At 46.0% G+C, this 12,086-nt stretch overlaps 1 protein-coding gene across 10 annotated transcripts in view; it reads left to right on the forward strand.

Moving 5' to 3' along the window:
- The window catches only part of slc2a9l2 (solute carrier family 2 member 9, like 2), a 294,396-nt gene that overhangs the window by 183,937 nt on the left and 98,373 nt on the right, over positions 1-12,086 (forward strand). The window lies entirely within an intron of this gene.

Consider the following 12,086-nt stretch of genomic DNA (forward strand, 5'->3'; position numbering starts at 1 on the left):
ATTCAAATTCTATTCAGTCAATCCAACCACAGTCCAGAAACATTTACCTATGACCATTGGTGTGCGTTCTGGGGTAGGTGTTTAAGTCTTGACAGTGGCACTGAGGTTGCAGCTGCATTATGATTCACATAAGATGCAAACAATGATGCCAAGAAAATAGATTGAATAGTGCCATGTTTTTCAGTGCTATGTGTTTGAATTTTGATGCTTTTATCACAAATCACAAAATGGGTTAATTCTATGAAAAACATAGAATTTGTGAAATTCCAGTGGGCAATTCTAGTCACTATACATGCCTGCTCTATTGGACTATTGGATGTATTGTGCGTAGGACATGTACAAAGTGATTTCATCTGTTGTGTAACACATTTTGAGAAAATTGGTATCCAAAATTAGATCATGTTTTACAAAAAAGCAGATTTTCATAGCATTCCATTCACACAGCCACTCGATTGAAAAGGCTCTTCACCCTCTTGACACTTACAGTACATCTTGTGTCTGCTACAGGGACTCTGAAGGCTGACTATGCACTCGGAAAACTGCTGCAAGTTAAGACAGTATCTTTGGGAATGGTGCACTGCCATTTCTCCACTTTCTGCCTCTGCCATGGTGCTTCCACAGGGACCTATTGAGGGTGCTACATAGACTGGTGCAGCAGGACTGGCATCAGAGTCAGGCAGATGTGCTCTAAAACCCTGAGGAGGCAGGAAGGAAGGGCTCATGTTGGCAGATCCAGTCTCCAAGAGTGTTCAAAGCATTATGCTCTAATCTCCAGTTCTCCAAAGAACAACATATCAAGAAGTCAAGTTCAGTGGTGACAAGAGATCTGTTGATCTCCTGTTAGGAGAATCACAGGAGGACTCATGTGCCTGGAGAGCTCTGCCTCTGGAGGTCTTGGTTACTGTTGCTCTCAGCTCCTGAGCCATTGGATCATTCCAGGGTATGCTGGCTGATCTATGCTGTCTTTCCTAGCTTGTTGTGTGCTACAGCATTAGGGAGTCACTGATGCTGTCTACACAAGGGAAAGGGAATTGTCCACCTGGGGACCTGGCTGAGTAGGGACACAGAGTTAGAAACATAGAAAACCTACAGCACAATTCAGGTCCTTCGGCCCACAAAGCTGTGCCGAACATGTCCCTACCTTAGAAATTACTAGGCTTTTCTCAGCTCTCATATCCAAAAGTCTCTTAAAAGACCCTATTGTATCTGCTTTCACCACCGTCGCCAGCAGCCCATTCCACACACTCACCACTCTCTAGTAAAAAACTTACCCCTGACATTTCCTCTATACCAACTCCCCAGCACCTTAAACCTATGTCCTCTTGTGACAACCATTTCAGCCCTGGGGAAAAGCCTCTGCCTATCTACCCGATCAATACCTCTCATCATCTCATATACCTCTATCAGGTCCCCCCTCATCCTCCATCGCTCCAAGGAGAAAAGGCCGAGTTCCCTCAACCAGCTTCCATAAGGCATGCTCCACATTCCAGGCAGCATCCTTGTAAATCTCCTCTGCACCCTTTCTATGGCTTCCACATCCTTCCTGTAGTGAGGCGACCAGAACTGAGCACAGTACTCCAAGTGGGGTCTGACCAGGGTCCTATAATAGCTGCAACAATACCTCTCGGCTCCTAAATTCAATTCCCTGATTGATGAAGAACAATACACCATATGCCTTCTGAACCACAGAGTCAACCTGTGTAGCTGCTTTGAACGTCCTATGGACTCGGACCCCAAGATCCCTCTGATCCTCCACACTGCCAAGAGTCCTACCATTAACACTATACTCTGCCATCATATTTGACCTACCAAAATGAACCACTTCACACTTATCTGGGTTGAACTGCATCTGCCACTTCTCAGCCCAACTTTGCATCCTATCTATGTCCCACTGTAACCTCTGACAGCCCTCCACACTATCCACAACACATCCAACCTTCATGTCATCTGCAAACTTACTAACCCATCCCTGCACTTCCTCATCCAGGTTGTTTATAAAAATCACAAAGAGTAAGGGTCCCAGAACAGATCCCTGAGGTACACCACTGGTCACCGACCTCCATGCAGAATACGATCCTTCAACAACCACCCTTTGCCTTCTGTGGGCCAGCCAGTTCTGGATCCACACTGCAATGTCCCCTTGGATTCAATGCCTCCTTACTTTCTCAATAAGCCTTGCATGGGGTACCTTATCAAATGCCTTGCTGAAATCCATATACACTACATCTACTGCTCTCCCTTCATTGATGTGTTAAGTCACATCCTCAAAAAATTCAATCAGGCTCGTAAGGCAGGACCTGCCCTTTACAAAGCCATGCTGACTATTCCTAATCATGTTATACCTCTCCAAATGTTCATAATTCCTGCCTCTCAGGATCTTCTCCATCAGTTTACCAACCACTGAGGTAAGACTCATTGGTCTATAATTTCCTGGGCTATCCCTACTCCCTTTCTTGAATAAGGGAACAACATCCACAACCCTCCAATCTTTTGGAACCTCTCCCGTCTCCATTGATGATGCAAAGATCATCATCAGAGGCTCTGCAAACTCCTCCATTGCCTCCCACAGCACCCTGGGGTACATCTCATCTGGTCCCGGTGACTTATCCAACTTGATACTTTCCAAAAGTTTCAGCACCTCCTCTTTCCTAATATCTACATGCTCAAGCTTTTCAGCCTGCTGCAAGTCCTCAGTACAATCACCCAGATCTTTTTCCGTAGTGAATACTGACGTAAAGTATTCATTAAGTACCTCTGCTATTTCTTCTGAATTCATACACACTTTCCCACTGCTGCACTTGATAGGCCCTATCCTTTCGCATCTTATCCTCTTGCTCTTCACATACTTGTAGAATGCCTTGGGGTTTTCCTTAAACCTGCCCGCCAAGGCCTTCTCATGGCCCCTTCTGGCTCTCCTAATTTCCTTCTTAAGCTCCTTCCTGTTAGCCTTATACTCTTCCAGATCTCTAACATTACCTAGCTCCCTGTACCTTTTGTAAGTTTTTCTTTTCCTTTTGACTAGATTCATTATAGCCTTTGTACACCACGGTTCCTGTATCCTCTCGTGACTCCCCTGTCTCATTGGAACATGCCTATGCAGAACTCCACACAAATATCCCCTGAATATTTGCCACATCTCTTCCATACTTTTCCCTGAGAACATTTGTTCCCAATTTAACCTTCCAATTTCTTGCCTGAGAGTCTCATAATTCCCTTTACTCCAAGTAAACACCTTTCTAGTCTGTCTGTTCCTATCTCTCTCCAATGCTATTGTAAAGGAGATAAGAATTATGATCACTATCTCCAAAATGTTCTCCTACTGAAAGATCTGACACCTGACCAGGTTCATTGCCCAATACCAAATCAAGCACAGCCTCTCCTCTTGTAGGCTTGTGTCAAAAATCCTCCCTGAACACACTTAACAAACTCCACCCCATCTAAACCCCTCACTGTATGGAGATGCCAATCGATGTTTGGGAAATTAAAATCTCCCATCACAACAACTCTGTTATTATCACACCTTCCTAGGATCTGCTTCCCTATCTGCTCCTCAATATCCCTGTTACTATTGGGCGGCCTATAAAAAACACACAGTAAAGTTATTGACCCCTTCCCGTTCCTAACCTCCACCCACAGAGACTCCGTAGACAGTCACTCCACGACATCCACCTTTTCTGCAGCCGTGACACTATCTCTGATCAACAGTGCCACTCCCCCACCTCTTTTGCCTCCCTCCCTGTCCTTTCTGAAACATCTAAAACCCGGCACTTGAAGTAACCATTCCAGTCCCTGAGCCATCCAAGTCTCTGTAATGGCCACCACATCGTAGCTCCAAGTATTTATCCAAGCTCTAAGCTCATCTGCCTTGTTCACAATACTCCTTGCGTTAAAATAGACACATCTCAAGCTGTTCTGAGCACGTCCCTTCTCTATCACCTGCCTATCCTTGCTCTTGTACCTACTACAAACTTTCTGTATTTGAGAGCCAAACACCTCTTCCCCAGTCTCTCCAGTTCGGATCCCACCCCCAAAAATTCTAGTTTAAACTCCCCCCAGTAGCCTTAGCAAACCTCCCCACCAGGATATTGGTCCCCCTGGGATTCAAGTGCAACCTGTTCTCTTTGTTCAGGTCATACCTGCCCCAAAAGAGGCCCCAGTGATCCAGAAATCTGAATCCATGCCCCTTACTCCAATCCCTCAGCCACATATTTAACTTCCTCCTCATTCTATTTCTATACTCACTGTCACTTGGCACAGGCAGTAATCCTGAAATTACTACCATTGAGGCCCTGCTTCTCAACTTCCTTCCTAACTCCCTATCGTCTTTTTTCAGGACCTCTTCCCTTTTCCTACCTCTGTCGTTGATTCCAATCCGTACCACGGCCTCTGGCTGTTCTCCCTCCCTCTGCAGGATATCTTGGATGCGATCTGAAACATCCCGGACCCTGGCACTTGGGAGGCAAACTACCTTCTGAGTTTCTTTCCTGCGTCCACAGAATCGCCTGTCTGCCCCCCTAACTATAAGAGTCCCCTATCACTACTGCCCTCCTCTCTCCTTCCCTACCCTTTTGAGCCACAGGGCTGGACTCTGTGCCAGAGACACTGCCACTGTCGCTTCCCCCAGGTAGGCTGTCTCCCCCAACAGTACTCAAGCAGGAGTATTTATTGTCAAGAGTTACAGCCACAGGGGTACTCTCTAGTCCCTGACTATTCTCCTTCCCCATCCTGACTGTGACCCACTTGCCCGACTCCCATCGCCCCGGTGTAACTACCTGCCTATAACTTCTTTCTATCACCTCCTCATTCTCCCTGACCATACGAAGGTCATCGAGCTGCATCTCCAGTTCCCTAACACGGTCCCTCAGGAGCTGCAGTTCGACACACCTGATGCAGATGTGGCCGTCCTGGAGGCTGGAAGACTCCAGGACCTCCTACATCTGACACTGAGCACAGAAAACCGCACTCATACTACTTCCTTTCCTCAAATCACCTACCTCTCCTCGCCCCTTTACGCCGAAGCCTGTTGAGCCAAAGCCCAATCACTCTGCTCCCTCTTACTCCGCTGCCTGCTCCGAACACTGCCCGCTGGATATGGCAGTCCACTTTTTAAACTGCCCGCGCGCTACCCGCTGACGTCACACCCCTGCGCAGTCCTGCCTCACTATTCCCAAGGAGAATTACAAAAAAATCGCTGTTCCGAAGTCCCGAAGCCAGCTGAAACGAAACCAATGAAACCTCTGAAGTTTTTTTTACTTGATTTTTAAACTGCCCGCGCATTTAAAGGAGTTGAAAAGATTATGGATTTCTCAAGGCTCAGGGATTGATAAACCGCACTATGTGATGCTTGGGCTCCCCTTGAGAACACAGAGCTCAGCAAGGATCACTTGTGTATCACTTGCTGAACATACAGCTCATGTACAATTGAGTAAAAGAATTCTTTTAGTCAGTGTCACATACTTGTGAGATCTTATGACTCTTTTATTCTTTGGCAGTCTGCATTGCCTGCTGTATCTCAGCCACTGCACTGCAGGGAAGTCTGGGTACTGAGAATAAAGGACCTCCTTCCCTGGCTTCTGATTCCAGCGGGGATGGGGTGGTATCTCTCTGCACCTGCTGCCCTTGTCCTTCAGAGACAGTGGGTTTGGGGGGCGCCTTCAGAGAAACCATGGCCCAGTGGCACAGTGGGTAGAGCCATTTCCTCTCAGTTTGATCCCAACCTCTGATGCTGCCTGTGAGAATTTTGCACCTTCTCCCTGTGACAGTGTGGGTCTCCTCCCACATCCCAAAGACGTGCAGGTTGGTAGGATAACAGGCAGCTGCAACTTGCCCTTAGTGTGCAGGTGATGGGTTGAATTGGTGCGGAGTTGATGGGAATGTGGGAAATTAAAATGGGATTGGTATAAATGGGTGGTTGATGGTCGGCACAGACTCACAAGGCCAAAAGGCCTGTTTCCCTGCAGTATCTCTCCAACTTTCCGACTCCGACTCTTCGACAGTCCCTAGTCCAGCTGGTCAAGCATGGTGCTTGAACATGATTGCCATGTAACCACTGTAAATATGTGGAGAATGTCTATAGGTTGTGTACTGCTGCAACAGAGTCCTCTAGTAGTCCGCAGAGAGGCTAGTACTTTGCCACAGTCATTGTGCTCTTCCCATCATCAACATTAACTGAAACAGGACATGGAATTCTAGGACATTACAGCCCAAAAAATGACTTCATAATTTATATGTTTCTCGCTGAGAGCAGGAGTCCCAGGAGTTACCCCAGTTGTCAAGAGGTGGGAGTGGACTGTCCTTTCCAGGAAGGAACACTTATGGGAGAGAAAAGAAGATCACATGAACTTGCACTAGAAACAGACAATGGCAGTTCATTTGTTTGTTGTACAAGGATACATGTTCTAATTTAGAATTAGGAAATACAAACAACATAATTATTATGATGCAAACAGCATTCAGACTACATTAAGATAATTAAACAGCATGATTAACTATCACTGAGATGTATGGTGTAAAGTAATCTGAATTATTTGCTGTCTAGCAGTGGGATCAAATGCTATTAGTACAGAAGTGATGATTTTCTTTTTATTTGAAGTCTTCACAAATAAATGGTAGTGTACACAAATCAGCAAAAACTTCTTTGCTGTAAGAAGTGGCATTGCATTATGAAGCAGACAAAGCTCAACTGCAACAACATTTAAGATTTTGAAAGTACTCTTCTCAACAGAGTGAAACTTCAAAAAGGCTAACCTTTGGAGATCATGCTGGAATTGTCTCAAGAATACATAATAAAAAAAGGCTTTGAGGACATAAGGTTGTCCCAATAATCCACCTGGGCTGGTAACCAGAGACACTTGAAGAATATGTAACTAATGCACCATGACTGTAGTGTGTGCCATCTATAAATCAAATGGAGTACTCACATAAGGTATTCTGACAGTAGCACACATACCCACAAGCTCTGCCACAAAGAAGGTCAAGGGTAGAAAGGGCTTGGAAACATTGGCTATCCTGATGTGGAAATATATTGCTGTTCCTTTATTATCAATGGTTTAAGTCCTGGAAATCCCTACCCAACAGCATTGTGGGAGTACCTGCATCAGAATCCTTGCAGCTGTTCAATAAATGTGCTGGCCATCACCTTCTCAATGGCAATTAGGGATGAGCAATAAATGTTGGCCTTGCCAGTGATACTTAGATCCTAGGAAAGAAAAACATGCATTGGCACAGCAAGTGGAGCTACTGCCTCAGAGCTCCAATGACCCAGATTAAATCCTGACCTCCGATGCTGTCTGTGTGGAGTTTGCATGTTTTCCCTGTGATTGCATGGGTTTCCTTTGGATGCTCCAATTTCTTCCCAGATTCCAAAGATGCATGGGTGAGTAGGTTAGTTGGCCAAAATAAATTGCCCCTAGTGTGCACGTGGGTGGTAGAGTCTGAGGATGGTTGATGGAAATGTGAGAAGGATAAAATGGTCTTAATGTAGGATTAGTGTAAATGGGTGTCATAGATATGGGTGCTTGATCTTTGGCATGGATCTAAGGACCTGTTTCTGTTTGGTATCTGTGGAAGAGGATAATATTGTGGATCTGATGTTCCTGGCGAAGCACAGTTGTTGCTGGTACCTTCAGGATTTTTGTCTACAACAGATCCCTTGCATGACTATTTGAGTTGCACGTGAACAGAAAACTTTATATAGGAGCTCATGGATTTTACTTTCCTCAATTAAATCTAGAATTGCAGACTTGTTTCTTGTGTACATGTGTCATATTCCAAGCTTTAAGAGTGATTATTTAATGGAAAAGCAGCTTGGAACAAAATTAACATTGAGGGAGTAATTTGCTGCAACGCCTACAATATCATACTGAATCAGAATGGTGATGACACACTCATTTTGATGCCACCATATTTTGTGGTTTGTGCCTGATGAGCAATCTCTTTGGATGATCATTCTACTGCACATTCCATGGATTATAATTCCATTCCACTTAAACTGGGTTATTATTCCATTCTACTACCGATGGATAATCATTCCATTCCAGTAGACTTATTCAATATAAAGAGCTGGTTTTTAAATTTATGATTTAAAAGGCACGAAAAATGTATTAAATTAATGCAAACCATCTGATGATCAATTTCCATAGATTTACTTTTAGGTAAATTGGGTAAAAGATGAAGGAGCTTTAAATAGCATGAATCTGAGTGGAAGCTCCTTGAAATTACTTGGATTTCTTTCATGAATGCATCCATTTTTTGGGGACTTCAGCTTTTAAAGTTATGGGTGGAAATATTTGGTGTATCTACACACAGCCTTAATCCTGGGCACCCGATGGGGACAAAGGAAATAAGTAGTTAAAATAATGGAAAGCTCTTAATGCTATGTTGCTGATACATCATAGTCACTACTACTTTAATAGGACATTTTACTAACGGAACTGAGAGGAGCAACTTCAAAAGCAACTTAAGCAACAACAGCTGGGACTGCCTGAAGTTGGGAGATACTTCCTGTCCTCTATCATGGAGGTCTTAGATGACAGCAAGCGGGAGAGTCTGGACCAACCACTGACCCTGGAGGAGCTGACTGGCTCCGTCCGTTCCTTTGATTCGAATAAAACTCCCGGAACCGATGGCTTACCGGTGGAGTTGTACTCGGCTCTGTGGGACCAGATGGGCCCAGACCTGCTGGAAGTGTACAATGCTGCACGTCTGGCAGCACGTCAGAATCCATGAGGAAGGGCATCATTACCCTCATCTACAAGCAGAAGGGGAAGAGGGTGGACATCAGAAATTGGAGACCCATCTCACTGTTGAATATGGATTATAAGATCCTGTCCAGGGCCATTGCCAACAGGTCAAGTCTGCTCTGGGATAGGTGATCCACCTGGACCAAACCTGTGGTGTACCTGGTAGAAAGATCTTTGACAGCCTCGTGCTGCTCAGGGACACCATCACCCATGTGCAGGACAGAGGGGTGAACACCTGCCTGGTCAGCTTGGACCAGGAGAAGGCCTTTGACAGGATATCACACACGTACATGTTGGACGTGCTCTCCAAAATGGGCTTTGGGGAGGGAATCAGGAATTGGATCCAGCTGCTCTACACAGACATCTGTAGTGCAGTCCAAACCAATGGGTGGGAAACAGACAGCTTCCCCATCAATTCTGGAGTCAGGCAGGGCTGCCTCTCTCCCCTCTCTTGTTTGTGTGCTGTATAGAACCCTTTGCTGAATCCATCAGTAAGGACAAGAGCATCAGAGGGGTGACATTGCCAGGCAGTGAGGTCACCCAGGTGAAAACCTACCTGTACATGGACGACGTCGCTGTCTTCTGCTCGGACCCAAGGTCAGTTCACAGATTGATCAGCATCTGTGACCAGTTTGAGTTGGCATCAGGGGCCAGAGTCACCCACGCGAAGAGCATGGCCATGCTCTTCGGCAACTGGCCCGACCGATCCAACGTCCCCTTCACCATCAGGCCTGACTATCTGAAGGTGCTGGGGATCTGGTTCGGAGGAGCTGGGGTGTGCTACAAAAATTGGCAGGAGTGTATTGGGAAGGTGAAGCAGAAACTGGGACTGTGGGAACGGTGCTCCCTATCAATAACTGGGAAGAACTTGGTCATCAGGTGTGAGGTGCTCTCAGAGCTGCTGTACTTGGCGCAGGTGTGGCCTGTTCCTTGCTCCTCCGGCTTGGAAATCACCCGTGCTGTCTTCCGGTTCATCTGGGGATCCAAGATGGAGCGGGTCCGACGGGTCACCATGCACAAGTCCCTGGGCAATGGGGGTAAAGGTGTCTCCAATGTCACCCTCATCCTGATGACCACCTTCGTCTGTGGCTGCATCAGGCTGTGCGTGGAACCCAAGTACGTGGGCACCAAGTGTCACTACGTACCAAGGTTCTACCTGTCCCTGCTGTTGCGAAGGATGGGTCTGGTCCCGTGGCCACACAACATCCCAGTCAGCTGGACGTTGCCGCGCTACCTGTCCTTCGTGGAAAAGTTCTTCCAGACCAACACCTTTGACCACAGGTCCATCAGGCAGTGGTCAGCACAGAACATCCTGCAAACACTGCAGGAGAAGGACTTGATGGATACTGTGGAGTGGTTCCCTGAGCAGACTGTCCAGACCATCTGGCAGAATGCCTCATCGCCAGAACTCACCAACAAGCACCAAGACCTCGCTTGGCTGGCGGTGAGAGGGGCCTCCCAGTCAGATCCTTCCTGCATGGTCGGAACATCAGTCCCAGCGTGCACTGCCCCCGGGAGGACTGCGCTGGGGACGAGAAGGTCGCCCACCTCTTTGCGGGCTGTGGGTTTGCAAGGAGAGTGTGATGAAAGATGCAAGGGTCCTTGTCACGGTTCATCCCCAGCAGCTGCGTAACAGAGGATTCTCTGATCTATGGGCTGTTCCCGGGGACACACACACAGATGGACATCAACTGCTGCTGGAAGGTTATCAAATCAGTGAAAGACGCCCTTTGGGCTGCCCGAAACTTGTTGGTCTCCCAACACTGTGAGGTGTCTGTAGGGGATTGCTGCCGATTGGCACATTCCAGGCTGCAGGAGTACGTGCTGAGGGATGCACTTAAGCTGGGTGCAGCCAATGCGAGGGCTCGGTGGGGAAGGACGACAGTTTAGAGTTCTTCTGCCACTGGAGAGGGAGGGGCAGGGTCAGGCGAGAAAGCCCCTTAAATATTGTAAATATGGGATTGGGGTATCACCCCAGGGAGCCACACGAGTGGCATCGGTGCTGTGGTTTGTGTAAAAAGTAACACTAATAATTGAAATTGATCTGTACATGAATGTAAAGGTTTGCACTGTTTTATTATTGATTTATTATTGTATATAGTTTGTCTTTTATTATGAATAAAATTTATTTTGGATAAAAAAAATAAGAGATGCAGTTCACGCCAAGAAGAGTCTTCAGCAATATGTTGGGATGCTACGTGTTGCCTAAGTTTGCCATACGCAGACACCTGCTGATTACTTAATATTCTAATAGCCTACACAATCCTCTGCCCTCAGCCCATCAGCATCAGCAGTCATTGTCATATATTTTCTCATTTCCTACATTGAAACACATTGAGCCAAAACTACAATTTTGAAAGTTTGCAAGTGCCCTGCTCAGGTAAGCCTTCACTCTCATTTTACCTGATTCTCATGATCATGACCTGGGCCAATGACTGCTAGGGTTTCTTTGGGTGTGTACGGACAATGATGTTGGATCTTCCACCGCCCACCCTTGCCATTGTGCTCTTCTCAGCTACTCTATTTGCTGCCCTGTCCTGCATTAAGAAAGGCTGAGCATTAATCAATGGCTGTTGAAAAGGTAAGTGGTGAGCAAGGCTTATGCAAACAATGCGTGGGGTGAGAGGTGAGGATGAAGCAGGATGCAATAAGGATGGTCAAAGTTGGTGTGTGGGAGATGTTGAGGAAGCAGTGCCAAGATGTATGAAAGGTAGTTTTGTTGGGTGCGATGTGAGCAAAATAACACAAACGCTGGAAAACAAAAATGCTGCAAATACTCAATAGGTAAGGCAGTGTCTCTGGAGAGAGAAGCAAAATTAACCTTTCAGATTGATGACCTTATAAGTGAGAAAAAGAGATATTGTCATGTTCCATGGTTCCATGCAAGAAATTAAGTGGAAAGGAAAATTAGATGATGGAGTAAAATGAATGTTAGTTGGTGCTATCAAGAGGTGGAAGATGAAGAAATATACCCACCATTGTTACTTTTGCAAAGACATTGAATCTCTTCTTACATTGAACCCAGCTCCTTCAAAACAATTGCCCTTGTATGGCAAGTTTATACAGTATGTAGCATCCCATACATTGCTGGAACCTCTTTAGGTACAGGTGTAGGCCTATACACCATTTTTTCTTTGCTTAGCACTCCATCTGCGCTGTCCCAGTAAAATACATTGGAGCCCAGTGCCAAAGGAGAAGGAATGTAATATGCCAGATAAAAATCTCAAATTGTAATGTAGTTTACAAGAAAGAGAATAGCAATGACTATAGTCAGAAGGTTGTCATGAGGACAAGATATCTGAAGTATTCATTGGAACCTTAATGCTATCAGTGACAGCAAAAGTA

This window comes from Pristis pectinata, chromosome 2 (assembly GCF_009764475.1).
Source record: "Pristis pectinata isolate sPriPec2 chromosome 2, sPriPec2.1.pri, whole genome shotgun sequence".
NCBI lineage: Eukaryota > Metazoa > Chordata > Chondrichthyes > Rhinopristiformes > Pristidae > Pristis > Pristis pectinata.